This window comes from Arvicanthis niloticus, chromosome 6 (genome assembly GCF_011762505.2).
Source record: "Arvicanthis niloticus isolate mArvNil1 chromosome 6, mArvNil1.pat.X, whole genome shotgun sequence".
NCBI lineage: Eukaryota > Metazoa > Chordata > Mammalia > Rodentia > Muridae > Arvicanthis > Arvicanthis niloticus.
This window is the reverse complement of record NC_047663.1, coordinates 80,325,523-80,350,266: the sequence shown is the minus strand read 5'-3', so window position 1 is coordinate 80,350,266 and position 24,744 is coordinate 80,325,523. Positions and strand designations below refer to the sequence as shown.

The following is a 24,744-nucleotide window of genomic DNA, read 5'->3' as shown; positions in this document are numbered from 1 at the left end:
AATGCAGATGTAGAGGGGTCTGAAGAGAAAACAGAGCCTGCCTGCCTTTGTGCCTTGCTGACAACTGAATTTACTCCATAGATCTAACAGCTGTCAAACTCTGGCCGAGATTACTACACAACTTCTTCCTCCTTCCAATGTGGATTAAGACCAACAGCTCTCCAGGAATCCTTCTGTCCTCTGGCATCAATCTCAACTGAGGCCTCCAGCCTCTTGGATAGGGCAGCTACTGTCTTCCTAGCCTCTCCAGGATGCACATAATCATTGTTGGACTACCTAGTCTGTGTCATGTAAAGTGCTCCATTAAATCCTTTGTAATATAAATACATAGTTTCTGCATTCATTTATTCTAGAGAACCATGAATAAAACACCATTGGACTTGAGTTGAAGAATTTTTATAAATCCTTTATTTAAAAATGATTACTAAGATATATATATTATATATATATTATATATAAATATTTTTATATATATACTATATATATATAAATAAAAATACATATTTGTGTGAATATATATATATATATCTTAAGTAAAAATGAGTTTTTAATCAAAAGTGTATTTAACACTAACAGAGAGAAATTGAAAACAATTTCATTCATGTTATGAATAAACAATGCTTTCCTTCATTTTAGTTGTTTGATTACTTGTACATCTGCTTTGAATTTTGAATTCTTAGTCCTTACTAGAAGTTAGAATCTCAGTGGAAATTCTTCACTTTTTGAAATATGGGAAGCAAGATCTGACCTCACCTCACACTTAGTAAAAGGAAACACCAGACACACTCAGCAAGATGCTGCATATAGAAAATATTATGAAGCAATTCATTCTCTGCTTAAATATCAGAAGAAGCATGATCGAATAAAAACCAAAATTAAAGATTGAAGAAACACTTGTATAAGACATTTACATCCTTTGATTATGTTATATTAAGAGGGAGCCAAATCTCATGTAATAACTAAAAAAAAGAATACACTAAAGATCATTAAAGCGAAGTTAATTAACTAGAAGACAGGCATACTCCTATCCATTGTTATTCACATCTGATATTGTCAAGATTTCAACCCTATAAAACTTGTATTTGATGTAATGTCAATAAAATACACTTTTCTGACTCTCTATTTTCAAATAAACTTAATAACCATTATTACATGTTCAAAATGCCTTTGGAGATATTACTAGACTCTTATACAGTACTTCTATTGATTATTCCAGTTGATTTTTTTCAGGGAAAAAAAGTACCAGCAGTAAGCCTGGTATGCAATAATCAATATTCTCTTTATATATGTCTCTAGGCATATACAATAGACAGAGAGACAGTCAGTCAGCCAGCCAGCCATCTAGATGTTAGAAAGGTGGATGTATATGTAGGTGATAGATAGATGAATCGATGCTAGAGAAAGAGAGGGGGGGGGTTAGGTGAATAAAGATGGATAGATTATGAGTTGATTATAGAAAGATAACTGTAGAGCAATGTAGACAAATAGTATGTAGACAAATGCATGGAGTAAAATTCAGCATTATGGCTTTGCGTTCTAGGAAAATTACAAATGACTTAATTAACTAATTTATTCCCTCAAGCAGGGTTTGTATAGCATGAAATTTGTAGCCTCTCTAAGCAAAGTTTTAGAGGCCAAAAGATGTCACTGTGAAGAAGTCCCATTGAGTGTTGCATAAATGAGCTGGTGTCAGATAAAAGGTCTGTAAGAAAGATTTGTAATTGCAATTCTACAGCCTACTCTCCCAGCTCAAAAGAAATTGAGGAGCAATGAGACTCTGCAGTTCTGATCAATGCTTTTGACTATTGGTAAGTGTGCTGTCCTCCATCCTTCCTCCTTTCACAGCTAGCTAGCCACATTCTGACAATATTAAAGTCACCACGTTGTTTAGAGGAAAATGAACCAAACCAAATGCAAAGTAGTAATACTATAGTCAGGTAGGTTTGGGGCCGTCAAATCAACATTGTTTTCTTAATTACATTAAACTACTCTGGCATCTGAATTCACACCCAAAATAACAGGACCATCTTTCTCTAGGAAATATAGACAGGTGGCCATGATTTTATACCTGAGCTGTCAGCTCCTAACTGACACTTATGTGAAAACCTAAGTGTGTTTCTCTTACAGGATTCCAAACATCCTGCCTTTTAATGCAAGTTTCCATGAGACTGAGGAGAAAACACTTTTCGTATTTGAAAGTAGAGCAAGTTAATTTTGAGAGAAAAGTTTAATTAAGATTAAACAAACTTAGAGTGTTTGTTAGCCTAAAGGCATAATGCTCCGAAAGCAAATTAGTTGCAGGATAATTGCCACTATGAACAATATTTTCATGTGCACAAGCTTGCTACTGTATATCTTAAATTAACTTCACGTCTTCATCTCCACAAGGGATGCATAGAATAACTAAGAAACTGTGGGATTTCCAAACACCTACTAGGCTTTAACTGTGGGTATTTACATTTTCTTTTTTTTTTAAATGGGAAAATGCTTAGGTTAAGAAAATGAATTAGTAAGACGTACAAAATTGGCTGTGTTAAAATACAACTTTAAAAGTGAAATTCTTCCTCTTTTTATCTTGAAAAATGAGCATCCGTAATTAAAAGTGAGGGTGTCAACATAAACATGAGTAGGAGAAATGCAAACTGGCAGAAAAAGCAAAAATAGATACTGGAATCCTTAGTGTTTGTACATCATTGGTTTATTGAAAATTGGGGATGCAAGCTCTCCTCAATGAGAGAATTCTATTAATAGGAGACATTTAAAAGGCATCTGTATGCAGTAAAAGCTTGGGAGATTTAGGTTATATCTTTGAAAAAAGGAAACCAGACAGTAATTTTCTGCTTAGATTGTAATTCTATGAATTAAATGGAACTCGTTAGATAGCAGTGGGGGTGGGTGTTAAATTTTGTATTATAATCTCACAACATGATGACCAGAGAATGAGCCTCATCTCACGAACTCTAAATATTCCAAATGTTTCTTCACTTGAAATGGTAATAATATGGTTAGCTTCTTAATTGACTGGAAACATCAGATGACGGCTTGGATGAGGTTAGGCTGTCAGCACATTTTATCAGCTCATTTCCAGTGAATTTAGATATTTGGGGAAAATTCATACTAATAATCAGCTCTAAGAGCAGAAGTTAAAAAGAGGTTTGCACATGGGTTAATCATAGGAAAGGTATCTACAAACTGGAATTCTTTGACTGTGTAGATTGGTAAACAATAAGAAACGTGCATTTCTGAGAACTGGTTAAGTACAATGATTGAAACTCACTCAGAGGGAGGACATGTTTTATAGAGTGCATGCTTTGCTCTTTGTGACTTACCATGTAACAAATACTTGAAGAAACATCGAAGCCATACTCTCCACTTACAAAGTCAGAAAACACTTTAGAAATGACAAGGTAGGTGTATGTGTATCTATTATATTTTTCTAAGAAGAAAATTAGCTGCTTGGTAATGCACCTTCAGTAAGTGAGTAGACAAGGTAAAAAATCCATTATCTGGTATATATTTGTAATATATGTAGAATTTGTTATGCATTATGTTTATGTATATGTGTATGTATATGCACATTCAAAATTAATTACATGTTTTATAAACATGGGAATAGCATATTTAAACATTAGAGAATTGAAATATCTTAAGAAACTCAGGGGAAACCTCACCTTAACTCTTTCTTAAATTTTTCTTTCTTCTTTTTCTTTTTATATTAGTTATTTAATTTATTTACAATTCAAATGTTATCCTCCTTCCCAGTTTTCTCTCTGTAAACTCCCTTCCCCCAGCTTTTATGAGGGTGCTTCCCCACCCAGCCACCCACTCCAGCCTCACCGCCCTAGAGTAGGGCATCGAGTCTCCACAGGAAATAGGGCCTCCCCACCCATTGTTGCAGGATAAGCCAATCCTCTGCTACACATGCAGTTGGAGCCATGGATTCCCTCCATGTGTGCTTTTTGGTTGGTGGTTTAGTCCCTGGGAGCTCTAGGGTGTCTGTTCTGTTGATTTTTTTTTTCTTTCTATTGGGTTTGAAATCCCTTCAGCTCCTTCAGTCCTTTCCCTAATTCCTCAACTGAGGTCTCTGTGCTCAGTCTGATGGTTGGCTGTGAGCATCCACATATGTATTGGTCAGTTGCTGGCAGAGCTTCTCAAGGGACAGCTATACCAGGCTCCTGTCAGCAAGCACTTCTTGGTATCAGCAATAGCCTCTGGGTTTGGTGTCTGCAGATGGCATGGATCCCTACGTGGGGCAGTCTCTGGATGACATTTCCTTCAGTCTATGTTCCACTCTTTGTTCTTGCATTTCCTTTTACAGGAGCAATTCTGGGTTAATATTTTTGAGATGGTTGGATGGCCCATCTCTTAACAGGCCACTGAATATGATCTCTACATGTTCTACAAGTTTTGTGGGAGGTACAAGGCATTTTTAGCAACCACACAGCTCCCACCACTCCAGGTAAAACAGTATCATGTTGCCTCCTGCTCAATTTTAAATCTATGTCTTCTATGTGTTACCTATTTAATCTATTGGAAAATCATTAAACTGCAGACTCTATTTTTGTTTTTCATGTGAGTCTTGAATATAGCATTAAAATAACTGAATAGTTGTCAATTAAATATGGATTGAAGAATTGACAGAAAATGGCTGACATTTGCTTTTTAGACACTGACTTATTTTACTCAAAATAATGATCTGTAATTCTGTCCGTTTTCCTAAACACCTCAAGATTTCTTTTTTTTTTTTTCCAGTAAACTATTACTATACTATTTGGTTTTTTGTTTTTGTTTTGTATAGTTATCTCTAGAAGAACACCTAGGATAATTCTATTTTCATGTTGTTGTGAATAATGTAGCAATACGCACTATGTAAAGTCTTTCGAATATACACATCATATTCAAAATGATGTGTATATTCATCTATTTTTAGTTTTCCATAGTACCTATTTACATTCTCAGCAGCAGTATATAAGGGTTCCTGTATGGCCATGCACTTATTAACATTAACAATGTAGTCTGTTTTTATGGTGACAGCCATTCTTACTGAAGTAGAATGGAATCTTGAGCAGTCTCGATTTTAATATCATGAATGATGTGAATGTTGAACATACTTTCAAGTATTTGCTTGTGAGAACTATCTTAGCAGTTTTACTCTAAAAAAATATCTAGCCTTTAAACAAACAACCATTCCAACATGATGAATGCAGGCCAATATTAATGAAATTAGTTAGACAAATTATAAAATTGTTTTAGTAATTGAATTCCACAGAAAGACAAAATATAATAACTAATTCATAAATGAAATATACAACTTTCATAATTTGTACCCCATCAAGACTTAGCATCAATACTTTATAGAATATAAAAAATAGCCTTAAAATTTGAATAATTTTCCAGTGTTACAATGTAGCTATTAAATGGAAATCTGTACCTGTATTTCAGCAGGGTATTTGGTTGATTTGCTTGTAAGAAATATCCTGCCAGACTCAGACTATACCTTTTTGTACTACTGAGATAATTGAGTTTTTTTCTGAGGCATTACTGAGTCCTACTATGTTTCAAATGGGACAGATACATATTATTTGTTGTTGTTTTTGCTTTGAAAAAAAGCAATATTAATTCTTTTCAGCTCTACAATGACACATATAAAGTGACCAGTTATTGGCCTGCATTGAGAACTTAATGTCCTGGCAGGCTCTATGCTAAATGTTTTGCATGCACTATTTCATTCAAATACCCCAGAAACCATGAGCTCTGGGTACCATAGTTTTATGGAGGGTAAGAACAGTTCTTCAAATGGGGAGGTTACAAACTTTCTGAACAACTCACTTATTTCATAAACAGCGACCAAAGTTCAGAGATTCAAATTTCTTAATAACAAAGGGAGTTTTCACATGTTAGTAGAGAATTGAAGTACGGGAAAATTGGTTTTCTCCTTTTCTCAGACAGTGTTGAGTCTAAGATAAAAATGAATGCAGTAAAGCAGTTGAGTTAATGATATCCAAGGTAAGTTGAAATAACTGTTTTTAAATGAAGCATATATACACTGAGACTAAACAAATGCCAGAATAACATACCAACATTAAAGCCCATCCAGACACAATGCTTGCTAGTTATGTACACGTCACTTCCCCAACTGCCTGGCTGATTCCTGTTTCTCCTTTTTTCATTTGAGTTTTGCTGATATAGAAATAATTTGTACTTATTTTGGTTAATGGATATATCTTCTTTCAAATACGCCAAATTATTATTTTTCCTACCTTATGCTTCACAAACAATAACATTTCATCTTAAAAGAGGAACTATTTAATTCTGCATTATATTGATCAAGCTTAGCCCAGTATAGTTTCAACATTAAAAAAAAAAAACTATAGAGATTTTTCCATCATGCATAACATATTATCAAACACAGACAAGGAGTCTTAGCATAATGAGAGTGTTTTGCAAATGAGAAATTATAGATAATTGCTGTTTGTTCTTGTTTTCATAGAATGAAGTGTAATTATTATTAACAAGAGGCTTGTTTCAATAATTATTTCTAGTTATCCCAGGGCACAAATGCATTGAAGCAGAAACAATGCATTTCCATTCAGAGTATTTTTTTCCCTAGATAATCTCTTATCACTGCCAGGGCTTATGCATGAATACTTGTTCTCAGCATGTGCTGGTCTGGCACTATGCAAGCAGGGATGTGTTTGCTGACTTGACTATCCCTCCCTTCCTTTCAGTATTCAGGAAAAACTATCTTACCATATATAGCAATATAGGACTGTTAGTTCATAAGCCTGAATGTTACTGGAACTTTAGATTACAAATTACTACACATTAACGTAGTGTAAAGAGCCAACTATGTGTGTGACTTTCTTTCTAGACATAGACATCTTTTTTTTGTGGGTGCTCCATCGCCTCAGTATTAGTGTCAGGCCTTGTGACCTCCCCTTGAGCTGGATCCCATTTTGGGCCTGTTGCTGGACCTTCTTTTCCTCAGGTTACTTTCCATTTCCATCCCATCCAGATTAAATCTGGAGTATAAAAATAAATACATACATACATAAAACAAACAAACAAACAAATAAATAAATCTGTTCTGGTTTGAAGGAGTGATGGCATTTAGTAAATGTAAGAGAATATAACCATTGCATCTATACCAAGAATATTGAGTATAGGCAGGCTAGTTGTTAAATAGTTACTACCTTGTACCTTAACTCATCCTTAGGTTTCTTTCACTGCAGTACCTGAGAACACAATAAGGAGCTTCTGGGGGCCCACTATATACTCCTGATCCTGTGTTGATCACTATGCATCATCTTAGTCAATCCCCTAGAACTTTTATTTTTAGTGTTCTTTTGCTACAAGGAATCTCAGTAGGGTTCTAGTCTTAACCACAGCCCCCTCAGAGCAAGCACTGCTCTGTGGCCTTTTATCTTAGAGGTTTTGCATTAGTGTTCCCACTCCAAGTGTCTGCCTTCATTTGTAGAAATGGTACTACAAGGAGAAGGGGCCTTAATGGTAACCTTTGCTGCCTAGCATATAAATACCTGTCTATACTATTTACCAGATTTTTTAATGGTATACATACTATTAATCACATTTAATTGCTGTTCCTTTATGAGTGGGTAGATTCACCACCATCAACTGAAAATAGGTGTGATTATCATTATTACTATTAGTTCTAGGGATTGTACTTGGTGGCTCATATACAGTAAACAGAACTTCTACTGTTAAGCTGTCTCATTAGCTCCCAAGTATGTATTATCATCTCTGCTGGCTAGTCTTTATGTTGACTTGACACAGGAAGTAGTGTTTTCTGAAAAGAGAAAACCTCAGTTGAAAAAATTCCTATATAAGATCCTGCTGTAATCCATTTTCATAATTAGTGGTTGATGGGAGAGGGTCCAGCTAATTGTGGGTGGTGTCATCTTTACTGGTCGTCCTGGGTTCTATAAGAAAGTGGCCTGAGCACTCCATAGGGAGCAAGTAAGTAAGCAGCACTCCTCCATGGCCTCTCCATCAGGTCCTGCCTCTGGGACCCTGCCCTGTGTTTGTTTCCTGTCCTGGCTTCCTTTGAGGATGAATAGTCCTGTGGAAGTTTAAACAAAAAAATGGAAAGCGAGACACAGAACTTTCAAGATGTGTTCCCAATGCCACTGTGCCAGGAAGTTGTGTTGCTGGGACTTTAACATAGCAAGCTAGTAACATGATATGACAGAGTTCATGAAATTTTTCTATACCCAGAGTTAAGTAGTATATGACAAACTATTACCTTTATTTATGTTTTTCATAAATACTTATTTCTGAAAATGACATTCAAAGCAAGGACTCAGGAAAAAGTGATAGGTAAAAAATGTATAACTTATGGAACAGATAATTTAAAGTGTGACTAATGGAATAGAATCCAGATAGACGCATGGGAGGTTGCCTTTCTTATGGCAGTGACTGAATATAGAGAATTAATTTAGGGGCTTCTTAGACTCCTATGATGCCAGGTACCCAGTAATGGGACAGGATAAAAAAGCCATTGCTTCAGCCACCTCAACAGGCATCCTGACCCAAATTAAATTAGGACCATTTGTATCAGTAAAACAATGAGCTTCCCAGGGGCAGTGAGCTGTATGGCAGGGGCCTTACACAAAGACTCTTAACATCTCAGGTACACCACAGTTTCAATGAGAAAACTGTTTATTGCTTATCATAATAGAATGAGCAGTTCCAGATTGGCATGGGACAAACACTGTAACCTAAAGTTTTGGTTTGGTTTGCTTTGGTTTGGTTTTCTGTTGGTTTTTTGGTTTGATTTTTGTTTTTGTAGGGGCTATTTTATTTGTTTTGGGGTTTTGGTTATGTTTTGGTTTTTTTTGTTGTTATTTGTTTGTTTTGCAATGACTTTTACTTCAAAACAGCTTTTAAGCACAGAGAAACTACAGATAAGTTCATTTGTCTAGTATCTACCAAATCGATGGAATTTAAGAATTTTTAATATATATTCAGACATATCATTTTTTAAGAAAATGTCCTACAGTGCACATTTTATTCCATGTAGTTATACAGTGCTTACATTCAGTTATACTTCTTAAGAGAACCCCTTTTCTGTACTAATTACATATGTAGTGCCTAGACTTTTACCCTAAAATGGGGAACTATAAAGGCAGGGGAGCGGGGAGCGATCTTCCCACTGAGTTGGAAGGGGCTGCAAGCATGTCAATTGTGAAGGAATGGGACTCTTACAAGAACAATGTTGGCTGTCAAACCCTTGGCTTTAGTGGACACAGGCATGTAAAACCCATAGTGTCTTACAGTACAAACCAAAACTAAAGAAATTAGTGTTGGACATGGGTCTAAATTGTGTGATATTGAACAAAAGACCTCAATGGTCCTTCAGTTAAAATTAGTACCAATCCACACTTAATTGTCTCCAACATCAGTCTTCTTGGTGATCCCTCCATTGGCACTCTGGCCAGAAATCCTTCTGTTTCTGTGAGGCTTCTTACACTGGCCAACCAAACTGCATGTCCAAACTCCAAGAAGTGGAGCCATGTCAACCTGGGAAATGGCATATTTAAATAAGTGCCCAGACTCAGGCTTGGCTTTGTCTTTCCGCACTCCCTGCCCTAGCTGGCTCTCTGTAGATGTTTCGGTGACAGTGGTAAAAAAAAAAATACATAAAATGCGTTGAAGAGGTGTCATGGTAAACAGGTGTTTAAAAATTGAAATAAAACAACGCAAGGGAAACGAGAGAATATGGCTGCAGGCAAGGAGGCTTCCAGACGTTGTTTAGCTCCAGTAAAGTCAAGCCCAACACCTGGTAAACACTAAGATTTTCTTCCTTGGCGTGAGCAAAGGTGACGTCTACGTCATCAATGCTTTTCTCCAATTTAGTTTCTGATTTCGGTCAACTTGGCCTGAATCTCAGTCTTCTTCGTTTTGTTAGAAAGAACCTTGAGCTCTTATTTGTCTTCCTTCTGAGAGTACTTATATGTTGCAGCAATTAATGTATTCAAGGTCTACCAGCTGTCGATCTTGGCCTTCTGAGAGTTCAGCCGGCTCTCCAGCACATTCCTGATCACTATTGATAATGATCCCTATCTATAATGACCAGCGTACCGGCCACCTCTTCATACTTGCTGTCAGCGTCTTCAGCAATATGCTTTGCCTCTTTCAGATGGATTTCCTAAATTTCCGTCTTTTCTTCATCCTTTTGGGCTCAGCTTTCAATGACTTCCATACCTCTCGCTCTCTTCTCAGCCTCCTCCACCTTCTGCAGCCTGTTGTCAAGTGTTTCTGACTACAATCTCACTCCTCCTCAATGAGCTGGATGTGGCTGTTCAGAGACGCTACTACATCAGCTTCAGCGTCTCCGGCTTTTTTTTCTCCTGAAGTTCCAGTTTCTCCTGCGCATCTTTGAGAGCCTTGGAGTATGTGTCCAGTTCATATTCAGTGCCCATTAGTTGCTTTTGCAGTGACAGCAGTTAATCTTCCAGCGGCTTGCTCCGGTCTTCTGTCACCTTCTTGTCTGCCTCTGCCTGTTGGGCTTGATCCAAGTTGGATGCTTTGTGGAGCATCTTTTTCTTGATGGAGTCCATCGTGACAATAGTGAGGGCCCCTTAGAAAGGGGAGGGAGAGGAGATGCTAGTGCAGTGGAGTAGACAACTCAGGGTACCCCGATGTATCTTTTAAAAGTTATTTTCACCTTTAGAATGTGATGTATTTTGAATTTAACATACTAAGTCCCATTCATTACATTTGAAATAAATATATAAAAATAGCAATATATGTAGATAGATATAGACATAGATATAGAGGATACAGATATATGTATACATATAAATATAGATGTATAGATAAAGTTCTATCATGGAAGCCAAACCAAGTATGTCAATATATTTGGGAAAGGTGATGTACACATATATGGACTTGTGATAACACACCTATTAGATTCTTGGGTAGATAAATGGGTGAAATAAAAAATATAGGGCCAGCAAGATGGCTCATCAGGTAAACATTACTTATTATTAAACCTAACAACCTGAGTTAATTCACCAGGACTCATGAGATGGAAGAAGAGAATCAACTCTGATAGGCCTTTGTCCACAAAATTAAAAAAAAAAAATTAAAGAATGAATATAGAGTTGCTTGGAGATTCTGACAGGGAAGCACAGCCTCCGTGAAAGATGAGTTCTCCTCTATTGGTCAAGGCCATCTTTCTTCAACTCAACATGCAGCTTCAGGAACAATACAAGTGGGGAAGGAAGGAAGGAGACAATCACTCAACCAGCCAGATCAGCCTGGAGATCTATAGCTTTGCTGAAGTCACAGTCAAATCTTGCTCAATGCAGTTAGTTCCTTATTAAAAAGATAATTAGTCATAAGAGAACAAGCTATCTTCTACATCTCTAGTAAAGATCAGTACAATAGAGTTTGGTTTTAAAACTGTAGAATAGAATGTTTATGAAACTTCTCAACTAATTTTGGGACTGGGTGATTATCTCAAGCTACAGTAAAGGAATTAACTGAAGCCATACAACCACACTACTTTTTAAAGGACTCTGATAAAAGTATAAGATATCTACAAAAGTGCTTATTCTGTTTCTATACTTGCAGAATGAAGATGGAAGTGTTCCTCATCCACTCTATTTGCCTCTGATTACAAGCATTGATGAGAGACACACTGCTCTATGTTAAAAAAACTCTCATACTCACAGTGCCTATGTGTTGAAATATGCTTTTATACAAACATATATTTTGTGTGCTCATTCTTTCTCATAATCACATCAATTAATTATGCATTAAGTTTCTGTATCTTAATGACTTATTTAAACTCATTATATAAGTATAATTATATTACGAAAATGTGAGGCACAGGGCAGAAAGAAAAGCTAGGGGGAAATCTTCTGCAAATAGATATTCATGGATAAAATTAGCAACACAGAGAGAAATTCAGTGAAGATGAGGCTTCTGGCTGGGGTTCTGCCAAATATTTCCAGCAGAGCTCTTTGACTGTTCTTTTTACCACTGTGAAAAGTTGATTTCAAATGTTGATCAGGCATAAAAATAAATAGAAGCAAATACTCTCACCAAAAATAAAATGATCTTATTAGAACTTCTGCCACCCTCTCAGAATATTTGGAACATAGTAATCCACAGATGCATGTACACTATGTCACTCCATCCTCCTTGTAGACACCCACAGGCTCACACCCTTCTCAGTATTAGCACTCACACTAGGCAAGCAGCTGACTTGCCCTAGGAAAGCCAAGAGAGGAAGAATAGCCTCCCAATGTGGCCTTGGTTATTCGTGTCTCTCAACCACAAGAAGGGATGAAGTCTGTATTTCCACACTACTATCAGTAGGCAACAGCTAAAAGGCCATCATGCACCAGTCACTGTCTAAAATGCAACGTATGTAAATCTCGTTTAACCTTTAGCGGACATACACAGGGAAAATGCTACTGGGACCTCATAGATGAGGAGAAGAGGTGGGGAACTGCTGAGGTTGCTTAACTAGAAAATGTCAGGTCAGGTGTCCTTGTGCTGAAGTCAGCCCTCTTGACCATTGCATTACAGAGATAAAGGTGCAGAAGGCTCAAGTCACTTTTCCTGATGCACTTTCATTTGTAATGGAATAAAGAGCAATCCCCACTATGACCCTAGGTCAGATGGGGGCCATCGAGAAGGGCCAAGGTTAAGTGGCAGATGGGAAACAAAAGTCACCGAGGTGCTTATGTTTATTTAGGCTCTTTAATTATTAAAGAACAAAAATATAGTATTTATTGTAAACAAGAGTTCAAACAAGCACCATTGAGCTAGAAATCTTTAATATATACCTAGGAACCTAGTTCGGTGAGAACTGCAAAGCCCTCTGTGTTTCAAACAGAAAAAGCAGACAGCTTCATTTTCAATGAAGTCATGAAGATGATTCATTTTGAGTTTGAGTTTCTCCGAAGCACCAATCTAAAGAGGACTTAACAGCTGAATTATCTCATGGTGAACCTATTAAAGATTCATAGTTCCTGGAGTTTTAATTGGGTGTGATTGATCCCCATTAGAGTATTTGTGGGTAGCAGAGTGGCCTAAGTGGTTCTCCCTCGTTCTGATTAAAGGCTGCCCATGCGCACTGAGTATGATCATGCAGACAACACAAAATATTGTTTTCTGAAAACAATATTGGTAATTATAGATGTCAGACATTCAGAGGAAGAATGTTGAGAGGTCCCATCTCTAAGAAAATAAAACGAAACCAAAACTATCTGTCAGCTTAAATCATTTTTAAAGAACTCTTACTTTCTGTTGCTTAACATATAAAGTATTATCAAATAAATTCTATTCTTTCCTGTGTTTGTGTTTATTAGTAAGAACTTCATAGCAAAGCTGTAAACACTCCTAAATAAAGCCAGAATCTTGGTCGTCTTCTAAGTAAGGAAAGACTTGGCTTAACCTCCAACATGGAGAAAAAAGAAGGGAATGGGCCCAATAATTATGAGGTTATTAAAATTTACCTCTACCAGTTTCTCAGAGTATATTTTGAAAAAATATTTAAAATATATTATTTTACATGTACATATGTCATCTTACATATGTGAGACAAAAACTCATGAAAGTCATTGTCATAGCATTCATGACAATGCTATCTCTAAATGATTTAACAATACTTTCTGAATGTTTTCATGTGTGTGTGTGTGTGTGTATACATACATATATTCAATATATATTCTGCTTTAGTTTCTTTATGAAGATATATTAATATTTTGGTTTACTAGAATTAGGAATCATACAAGATCAATTTGCAGATGAGTATCTGAATTATTTACTAATATATAGATTTTCACCCTTTCTTTGCAAATTTTAGTTATATTAAAGAGAACGTTTGTACTATGTAGCTTCCCATAATTTAGATGTTCCTTTTTTCTTTGTTTCAATCCTTGTTTCTTTCTTTCTTTTTAAAATGATCTCACTATGTGTTTCTTGAAGGCATGATTAAAACTTGCTGTGTAGAGCAAATGGACCACTTCTCTGCCTCTTGGATTCTGGGAATAAATTCATGCATCCTGATACCAGACCATTCTATATCTTGATAAATTCTACTCTTTAAATTACGGACTCTATTGTCTTGCATCTGTGGTGACATTCAATACAGAGGACAAATGACAGTTGCTGTTTCTGGTTTGATTATGCAGGATAAAGAATATGTTTTTCCTTCTACATAAACTTATCTATGTATATCTCCATTAAGAAAATGTGTAATGGGAGTTTATGTATTTATGTTTCTAATTTTAGCTTTCACTGGTTTTCATGGCCAGGATAAGCACTTCCATCTTAGATTATAAAACCAGCACATTTCAATAATGTCCTTTCTTCATTAGCAATCATCTGAACTTATTTCTACATCAAGAGAAATACTTATTCCTTAACAATCGTTTGGCTCTCTGCGACACCAAATGCATCAGGAATAATAGAAAGACTGATTTTCCACTCCCCTTCTATTTGCCTCTTTCCAAAATAATGAGTTATAAAGGGGAGTGGTCGGGCTTTTGTTTTATCTTTGCTGTTCTTACTATTTTGTAGCTTGAGACACTTTGCAGCTATTATATTCCTGGTGCTTAAAATGTTGAAGACCGAGCATTGCAGGCTTTCCCATTTGACTCCTCAGCTGTTTGGAAGAGGTCCTAAGAGACTATCAGTGCTTCCTGGTGTTCTCGCATGAAATGTTCCTGGCTGGTTTTGATGTTTCCTCCTCTAGACTGGATGCAAGCATTCTCCAGGGAGTTCTGATTCTTTTAAATAGGAATGGCACTTGAGTTCTACGGGCCAGTGGTAAGGCATTCAGCTGTTCTCAAAGCACATTAGAAGAGACAGAATAAATCTTTTCAGCAGCCTTACCCAGGCAAGTATAATTTCAGATCAATCAAATGTTTCTTATCTTTCTTTGAATTTGTTTGGTATATTTCCTGCTTTGGCAAGCTATTCATCATTTATGTAACATAAACAACTAACTTGTTGAGGTAATGCTAAAAAGCAATACATTTCTGATTCAAAACTCGGGCAATTTCCAAAGAACATCTGATTTTTATCTACAGTTTTCCAATGCAGTTCCAGAGATGCTTCTTAGAATGCCTAAGAATTAACTTCGTTATTTTATTCACTTGCCGGGATTTATTTAATTTAGGACTTGGGGAAAAATAAACATTGCACACTCTTTCCTGTTTGCAGATGTTCTTCATTTTCATATCTTTCATATACTTTCAGATACTGTGCAGAGCTAAGGGTAAAAAAGACAAAGGATACTCAGTACCATAGCCTGGACCACAGGTAACAAAAGATAACTTGCTTTCTATATGTATTACTGTTATTAATGTATCTGTTTGTATATATTGAAAGCACAATTCAGAAGGTTTTTTTGCATTTTACTTTTTCTAAATCACCTTAGAAATTCTTTAGCTTCTCATCTCAGCTGTGGCTTATGAGTGTTTCACATGAGACTATGTTCTACTGAACAATAGGAAGACTCCTTTTCTGTAGCTATGGCTATAAAGTAGCTTGACTTGGGCTGGCATCTACCTTCAAGAGACCTGTGAGTTCTTGATTGTAATTTTACTGTTGGAGGACAGGCAAAGCCACCAAGCTTGAGACCAAGATGGTAGAAGGACAGGAGTTGTTCTTCAGGCAGCCTATCTTGCTTTGCCTTTCCTATGTACTTCCTGGATAGGTGTTAGGATGCTAGGAAACACACACAAAGCAAATAAACTTATCCGTTGCCACATAGTAATAAAGCCAGTGGACTGGGCAGAAGGTGCAGTAGCATCTTAAGCATGACCAGAAGAAAATACATTGTCTTTAACAATGACAGTGGCATCTGCTTTCATAAGACAAATGCATATAAACAGAAGACTAAAGAGAGACATATTTAAATTACTAAAAGTGGTTGCCATAGTGTGGAACTGTCCTGTGGGTAAGAAGAGGAAACCAAGACAGTCCTATGAAAGAAAAGGGAAGGTCTGGAGACATGGTTCAATATGTAAGAGCACTAGCGTCAGATTCTGAGTTCAAAATCAAGTATCTACCTAAAGGCTGGGCATGGTCATGCATGTGCCTTTACCTTTATCCCTGTGTGAGAATGAGACAGGCACGTGGCTGCCAGCCTGAATTACACTTCAGTTTAAAAAAAATGAGGTAGAAAGAAACATTTGAAGTCTTGTATTGTATGGGTGAATAAACCGATGTTCACAACTGGGCATACAGGTGCATATAAATACATTCAAAGAAAGAGAGAGAGGAAAAAGAAAAAAGGAAGGAAGGAAGGGATGATAAAGTAACAGAGATGGAGAGAGGGAGGGAAGGAAGAAGGAAGAGGAAGGGGAGAAATGGTGAGAGCAAATACAAACCTACATTAAATGAAATGCTATAAGTGTTTTTTGAGTTGAAGAAAATAGTGACAGATACAAGAAAGAAAGCAGGGACAGAAAACACAGAACAGTAAACATAAAAAATAAAGTAAAATAATGATTGCCCACATTAATAATAAAGCTCTCTATCTGCCAAAAATCACACAAAGGATTAAAACATTAATATACTGACAAGAACAAAAAGCCTAGAGGCAGGGAAGTAAACATAGATAATCAAGGATATCAGTACAACCAGGGCATTGATCTAGCAGAAAAAGGGTAACAAAACCAGAAGGTATTAGGCAACCTGAAGTCTTCTTAGTCAGTGTTAACCAACAGTGACACTAAGTGAGAAATAAAGCTATTTATGATGAGTATCTGCTGGATGTGGTGCTTTTCCAATAAAGTACGAATAGTTCCCAAAGTGATAACATGTTGCCCAATCAGGAAACCTTACCCCATGTCACAGGAATGAAGTCACTTTCGATAATACAGCAGACCAGCAGATCTAGGCTTACCAGCAGCAAGCTGAGAGTGTCTTCTCAATTATCTGCCAATAAAGAAAGTTGCAAAGCTGCTTGCTGCTCAGGTAGGGACTGACAATGGAGCTGTTAAAATACTCTAATTGTGTAATTTCCAAGAAAGCAAAGTAAAATACTTAAAGAAACACGGCAGATGTCTCTTAATAATGCTCTGCAAATGAAACCCAGAGAAATAAGAAATGCTTTTCAATGCAGCCAGTTACACTCCTATCATGTAGGCTCAAGCCTCAGTTGATGGAGCACTCTACAGTTCAGCTGCTTCATTTAGTGCTGTATAAATGCTGTTTGTGTTAGATTTAATTGAGGCAGCTACTACCCGTGGAAGGTGATCTCGGTGTCCTAGAGCTACAAACTCTTTGAATCCACTGAAAACGGCAGCCGTTGCCAAAGTCGAATGAGTTCCGGTACATGCCTTGAACCACAAATCGCTCATCTGACGCTTAACGTGAACTGGGAGTGAGAACAATTAGCATGGTGGATGCTACTTTAAGGGAAAAATGTTTTCTTCACACAGCAGATGCAGGAACATAAGGCCAGCAGTGGGTAACGAGGCTAAACTGTTGCTGAATTACACAAGAACAACAGGCTCTCGCAAAATAGCGAGTGTTTTCAAACTTGTGAGATTAGCTATGAGTCCTTTGGCAGCCTCTTTTAGAACTACATGATGTCCATTTACCCTAATTTGTTTTGTCATACGTTTATATTAGATGATAATTTATGGATGGAGCAGGAAATCTAATGTTGGTGTGACTCAAAGCTAGCTCGTAGGAAGACCACGAAGTCAGTTTTTAATTTTTCTGCGTTTTGAATTCCAGAACCTCCCATGACACTGAGTTATTCTATCGTACTCCTGTCGAACATGATGGCAATCCTCTGCATTGATGTGATTCACTTTAGACGGATAATTTACATTTAAGAATCTCTACATTACATTTTCAAATAAAAAAGAATCCATAATCATAATATCTCTCATAAACTAAGCAGAGGATTCTTAAATACTATTTCTGAACACTTTACAATTTACCTTAGAGTCACAGCTTATGCTAGGTCACAGTAGCTAGGTGAAAACTTACAGTCAAAATTACTATTGAAATGTCCTGCAAGATGTTAATGAAATATACTGAAGTTGTATATCTAGACCTCTACGCTATTTTTTAAATGCTGCAATATTTGCAAAGCTCAGAAGCCAGCTAAATTAAACTATGTGAAAATGGTCAGTGGTTGAGTGTTTACATTTTCCCCATTTTTAAAAAATGTTTGCCTGGGCTGAGAACATGCCTATATTCCCAACAAGCCCATAACAATCAAATAAGTAAAAATCTAGAATAATGAATTAGAGACACATTTCAGCAGTAAAACCTTCTTTCCCTGCAGGGTGTTGGAGTTCAGACTCATATCAGGGTCTGAGATGCTTGTGACTGTTTTGACTAAAGTTCCATTGGTATCTGGCATTTCATGCCTCCCAGAGCTTCTGTGGTGCTGTGCACATACCCACGCATAAGTAAAATAATAAAAATAAATCTTAAACAAAACAGAACCCAGATCCTTTCTACCAAATTCCTAGACATAAATGACAGGAATTATTGATGAATTCTAGTTAAAATAAACTTGTTACCTTGGTGTGAATGGTTCACATCTTTTCATAAATTATTACTGAATATTTAGTATCTAGTATAAACAAATAAGTTGCTTAAATATTTTAATTAAACAAGGCAATTCTCCTGTTCAAAATTTTAAAAATCAAAATATCTGTTCTAAATGTTAATAAATAAAAATAGAAATTTCCAATGACTAGTACAAATGGTTTTTATATTCTTTTTTTTTAATCCAGTAAGATTTAAAAGAACTATCACTGTCAGCACAGTTGAGAACTTCAGACATAGATTTTATTTGAAGTTCCATTTTTGCTTTCAGTTTTCTTTACTGTCTTTATAGTTCAACATAATTTTTCTGGCTGTGTGATATTGATTATTTCCTCCCCTCAATGCTTTCTGTCTCCTATACTTTTGCATCCCAAATTTTATCGACCCCCTTTTCCTTTGTGTTTTGATCTCTACCTTCAGTCTTCCTTTTCCTAAACTGATTACCTAAAGGATTAAAGACATTCTCCCAAGGTTCCAATTGTCTTCATTCAAGAGGGTGAGTTGTCTCCATCTCCTAAGCTGCAATGGTTTCAAGTTCTACATGTACAATTTTTAAATTTTAGGCTAAAATAACTACTTCTTGGTAAAATAGCTACTTCTTGATAATTTATCCATGAACAATTCTGTATTTTTTAGGTGTTCTCATTGAAATGAAGAAGAAAAAAAAAGGAGAAGAAATATCAGAAGAGAAGAACAGAAAAAGAGAAATGAAAAAACTAGAATCATTTGACTTGTAAAGCTGGTAATTTTGGTACTCAGATGAGACTTTTCTTCCCACCTCAGGCTCCTCCCTTCGTTTCTTTATTCTCCATTCCTCCCTTCTTTTATCGAGCTCCTGCCTTAGCTGTATAATATGTTGAACTCCTCATCTACTTTCTTCCAAAGACTGTCAGCCATTCTGTATAATGTTATTGGTTCCTCCCCCCAGAATAAAGGCATAAATCACAATTCATTCTAAGTGAAAGAAATAAAGACTAAAATGGAAAGATTCCATACCAGTATCATGAAGTTCTTCTGGTGATCTACATGCTGCATTTCACTCTCTTTCGCCAAATAAACTGATGGTTTGCCCATGTTGCTATTATTTTTTTCTACAGACAACAATCTGTGAGCTTGTCATTATCATAACCAACTGAATGTCCCTTGGTTTGCTTAGAGTACCTTACATGATTGTGAAATTTGAATGTGACCTTTCTGAAAAGAGTTTTGTACTTCTAGAGAGTCAACAACTTGACTTTTGCTAAGCTCTATGGCTCTAGAAAGCCCACTTATTTTACAGATACATGTTTGTCATTCTTTGACCAACTGAGCCTGCTGTTGCCAAAAAGGAAGAGACATCACAATTGAAACCCCAACCCCAAAACCTGTTGGGTTTTTTCGTTTTATCTCTTCAGTTTTCAATACTCAAATCAAAGTCACATTCTATAAAGGATGTAAAATTGTGCTTTGACATAGTTGAATTAGTAGCACCGTTTTTATAACCATTCTATCATGCCAAAATACTGCCCTCTGCCCAGCTGTTACCCCTTGTCTCTGGCAGCTTAAAAAGTGCCAGGAGACCTGACTGCACACTAAGGGAACTGCACTGCCAGCATCACTTGCAGCTGCGGCAATATTCAGCCCTCATCATTTAACTTCAAGGCACACAGTTCAGTCCATACAGGACGCAGCTACAACTAATTGTTGGTGTGATCATCACTTAGGACTTCTACATGATATCATTTTCATCAAAATGTGACATCAACTATGATCATTACATATGTGTATCGAATCTCTTATAATGAAATCAGCTGAAACATTAAAAGTTCAAACTTTAGATGTTTGCCCCTATCTATTAGGAGGGAAATCTCTTCTCAACTTTGAACATGTTGTCTTCTCTTGACAAACTATAAGCCCTTACAATGGTTTCTCCTTCACGTTTGCTCCAAAATCTGTAAGTTGGCTAAAAGCAGACAGTAATAACTATGCTATAACCTGAATATTCTGCTGCCATACAAATTTTTTTGCTTGATCAATTAGTCTGTCACGTATAAATACAACCTTCCTCAAAGTCCTAGGATGTATCTTAGAGCAAAAGAAAAAAGAACAAACTTTTAGTTCAACCTCCAAACCAAAGAATGTAGAATGTAGATCAGAACCACCCTGCATGAGCAACTCTGTTCTTTCAGGCAGTCATCTGATTTTGCAATCAGCTCTGTCTAAAACTCAGCATCTAGGCTTCCTCTGTGTTGTGGCATCAATACCACTTCATCTAATTTATCTTTGCTTCTTCCCATTTATCTCCATATCTGATTACTCCACAGTCAGGCAGATATCTTGACTAAATGCCTCTTCACATCCACTGTCTTGGTCTAGGCACCTATTTTCTCTTTTTATTTGATAACGTCTATAAAATATTACTGCATATCTTTTAAAAGATGCATCCACACTGGTCCTGATAACAGCAACAGCAACAGCAACAGCAGGGAATATGCCGGAAATGTAGTTCTTGAACAGCATACTATACCTGCTAAGTCAGAAACTCCAGGGCATAAATATCAGTTATCTGTTGCTTAAAAAAAATCTCAAGTTGGTACTGTTGCAGACTGAGGATTTTAGCTCACTGATGCAGAGTTAACATTGAAAATCACCTATTTTACAAACTTCTTACCCTAAATGGAGCTGTCTATAATCATTAAAACAAAACCTAGTTACAAATAATGCTTAGTGGGAAAGCAGTATGAGATCAAAGAACCACCAGTGAGACATTCAGAACTCCCTGTCTTCAACACTGACTTTTCAGAATAGACCTGCCCTTCTCTACATGGATCCATGTCAATAATGTCATATATCTTCATGCTCCCTCAAGATTAATGACCATATTAAGACAAGTACAACCTTTTATGTACTGAGTACAATGTATACTTATAAAATTATCGATTAAAACAAAAATTGAACTGATTAAGCTTTTCCCACTCCCTTGTATATCCATCATTTTTTACATATCATTATTATAGGTAACAAATTAACAGTCTTTTAATTCTTACGGTGTCCTTTGTTTGTTTGTTTGCTTGCTTTTAACTGGGACATTGCTATTTTCTGCGTTTGGTTTACAGGGTAACTTTGTGAATTGTTCTGGTTTCTTTAATACAGATTTGAGATGACTGAAGATTTGGAGAAACCATGATAATCTAAACACATTTTGACTCATGGAAGGCGAGTGTATAATTTGCTTTGATGACATATTGCCAAAGCTGAGTGATGCAAAAAAAATTCAGTTCCATGAATCATTCTGACTGTGAAAAACTGGGCAGAAAGTCAAGAAGATACAATAGATTAATAGGCTAATCTGTCATTACTGAAGTTATGAGTTCAAATCTTGATGCCCCAGAGTAGGTCAATTGAGATAATAAGTCTTTTGTACATTGAAGGATGTGTAACAATAGAGAAAAGGTTAATATTAATAAAAACATACTTCTGGGAAGGTTTTTAAGCTTAGAGAGAGGAAACGTTTCTGTTCATGATTTCTCTTTATCAGTCAATGCACAAACTGTGAATTCTAGTCTAATCAGTGAGCTGTGGTTATAAGAAATCATCTTATGCTAAAGAATGGGACATAAAAGACAAATGAAAAGAGAAGGCCAATGTCTAATTCTTCAAATACTCATTTTATAAAATGTTTTTATACTGATTCTCGATGTAATACATATTTTAAATAAAAATGCAAAAAGCATATTTTCTGCACAATGTGTCTATTTTCTGGGACTCAATATTTCCAATGATTTGTTCATTAAAATGCATTAGATCTAGCCATCTGTGGTCACCTATGGGTAACCATTAGAATGATCAATCTGACAGTTTTACATGGTCACACTTGATACATTTGTTCATGCAAAGTTAAGAGGTTAGGACTGGAGATCATTGTAGAGCATGCACTTTTATTTTATAGCCTCTGGTTTCATCCTTAATAGCAAACCCACAAATAAGAGGAAGTCTATATTGATTATCATTGTACTCCTACTAAATATATTCCTCCATTGACTCTCCTCTACAGTACTTCATGAAAATTTAGATTTCAAGAGTTTACATAAATTTCCCTAATAGCAGTTAAAGATTAGCATCACTGGTATTAAGCCTTGGCCACTTTGAATCCCTAAGCAAGGTCACTATGCATGATTATGAAAATCATTCACTATACAGGAACAAAAACACAGAATCCCACGGAAGCTTTTACTTTCTGCTGTGTTCTACCTAACAATGTGAGAGCCCTGCAGTGTCAGTTTGTCAAAGCAAACTCAGCTCACACATATGCCATCTCACATACAAATTTTAAGGGTTACAGTGATGCTTACTCCACTGAAAGCTGAAGCCTATCTATTCAAGCAGAGGGCAAATTCTCAATTATCTTCAATAATAAATGAATCAAAGTGACACCGTCTGACTTCTGACGGTTGGGTCATCAAAGGAAGTATGATTTCACCCTGTTGCTTCCTCTTTCAGACAGAGTAATAGAGGTCCTGAACCAGTGTGGTTTTTATATTTGTATACCAGGGCAGGATATGATTTCTTTGACACATATTATCTTTTGTGGGGAAAAATGGTAGGGGTGTTGATGAATCAATCCAGAATATTTAAGAAAATCATTTTCAAAGTAAAATAAAATGCCAGGTAAAATAAATTTTATGTAGCTTGAAAGTATATGAAACATCAAGCATTTTAGATAAATAAATTCCAAATGAAATTATTAAAGTATTTTATTCTGTGTGTCTCAGAATTTCTGGCCATCTATGTCCTTGACTTATTTTAAGCTTTAGTTCCTGTGACAATTGATTAGTGTTATGGATGTTTTAGATCTAGGAAAATACTTGAGATCAACATTTTTCTTCTAATTCAGAAAAAAATATTATTTTCAATTCTTGTTATTTAATTGAGTTAGAGGATTTTCTTTTTGATTGGACAGAGCATCACCATTTTTTGTTTAAAGAATGATCTATGCATTTTTTCACTCCTTTAAATTTAAAATTATTTAAACATGCTTTCTCCTCTTTTTCATCAAACCAAATTACACTGGCTGCTAATATAATCTTTGTTTGAGATGATCCAGAGCCACCCAAATTTATCCTCTGGTTAAATGACATGCAAATCAGATTAATTTGCTTTCGTAACAGACTTTTAGATAAGACTGGTGCTTCTGGGGCTTTAACAGTAAAATACCCTAGATCTAATGTTTACTATTTTTTTGTTCTTAGCCTGGTAGTGTATCTCCACAGGAATGCTGTTTGCCAGCTGAATATTCTAAAGCAATGATCTACCCAGGGAGTCAGGAAATTCAACAGAACCATCTTAAGAAAATAGAAGAAGCATTTAAAGGTTAGATGTCTTTACAACATTACAACAGATTAGCTTTTGGGGCATATTTGAAAAAGGCCATACCCCCCCCCAAAAAAAAAAATCCAAACTCTTGTTGATTCTTTTGTCATTTGCTTAAAGTATTTTTTCAGTATATGTTCATGTTTGGTAAATTTTAAATGTAGTTTTGATTTAAAGTGATAGATACACACAGTTCAGTCTATTTTTTTTTTTAAGTTTTGAGATGTTTTCAACCTTTTTGTTTATATTAGCCAGAGTAACCATAGATGGGCATTTTTTGCAAATTGTAGTGTGCTGAGTGTGTCCACATGCAGAGTCTGCACTGTTCATTTAGTCAGTTAAGCTCAACTGACTTAGTTGCAACAATCCTAGTGCAACAATCCTCCCATGATTATACTTTAGTATATGATTATATATGTTTATTTATGTATATGAAATGATTGGTTTAAATTTTCACCTTGGTCAGATCTAGACTTACATGGAAATGGAGCTCCAGGCAAGGCTATAGGAGATTATCTTAAGGAAGAGCCACCCATGTTATATGTGGTATCATTCCCTAGGCAGCAAGTCCTGATCTGTGTAACAGTAGAGAAAGCAAGTGAATTGAACATTGTCATGCATGTATTAATTAGTCTGTCTTTCTCTGATCTTGACTGTGACTGTATTCTTTCAAGGAGATGATGTGATGCCCCTACTATGATTTACAAAGGACTGACTATATCCTCCTAGAACAGTAATTTGAAAAACAAAACACAACTGAATAACACACAAAAAAACTATTTCCTTCTTTAAGTTACTTTTTTCAGGATATTTTATGACCACAACAGGAGAAGA

The 24,744-nt window shown here is 36.1% G+C and overlaps 2 long non-coding RNA genes and 1 pseudogene across 2 annotated transcripts in view; 1 reads left to right on the top strand and 2 right to left on the bottom strand.

The window, feature by feature from the left end:
• Window positions 1-24,744, bottom strand: part of LOC143442541 (uncharacterized) — a 378,775-nt gene that overhangs the window by 295,627 nt on the left and 58,404 nt on the right. The window lies entirely within an intron of this gene.
• LOC117710346 (uncharacterized) lies at window positions 9,698-10,580 on the bottom strand (annotated as a pseudogene).
• On the top strand, window positions 15,238-19,554 carry LOC143442540 (uncharacterized). Its single transcript, XR_013110787.1, has 2 exons — window positions 15,238-15,303; window positions 19,198-19,554. It is a non-coding gene; the product is annotated as an uncharacterized LOC143442540 (long non-coding RNA).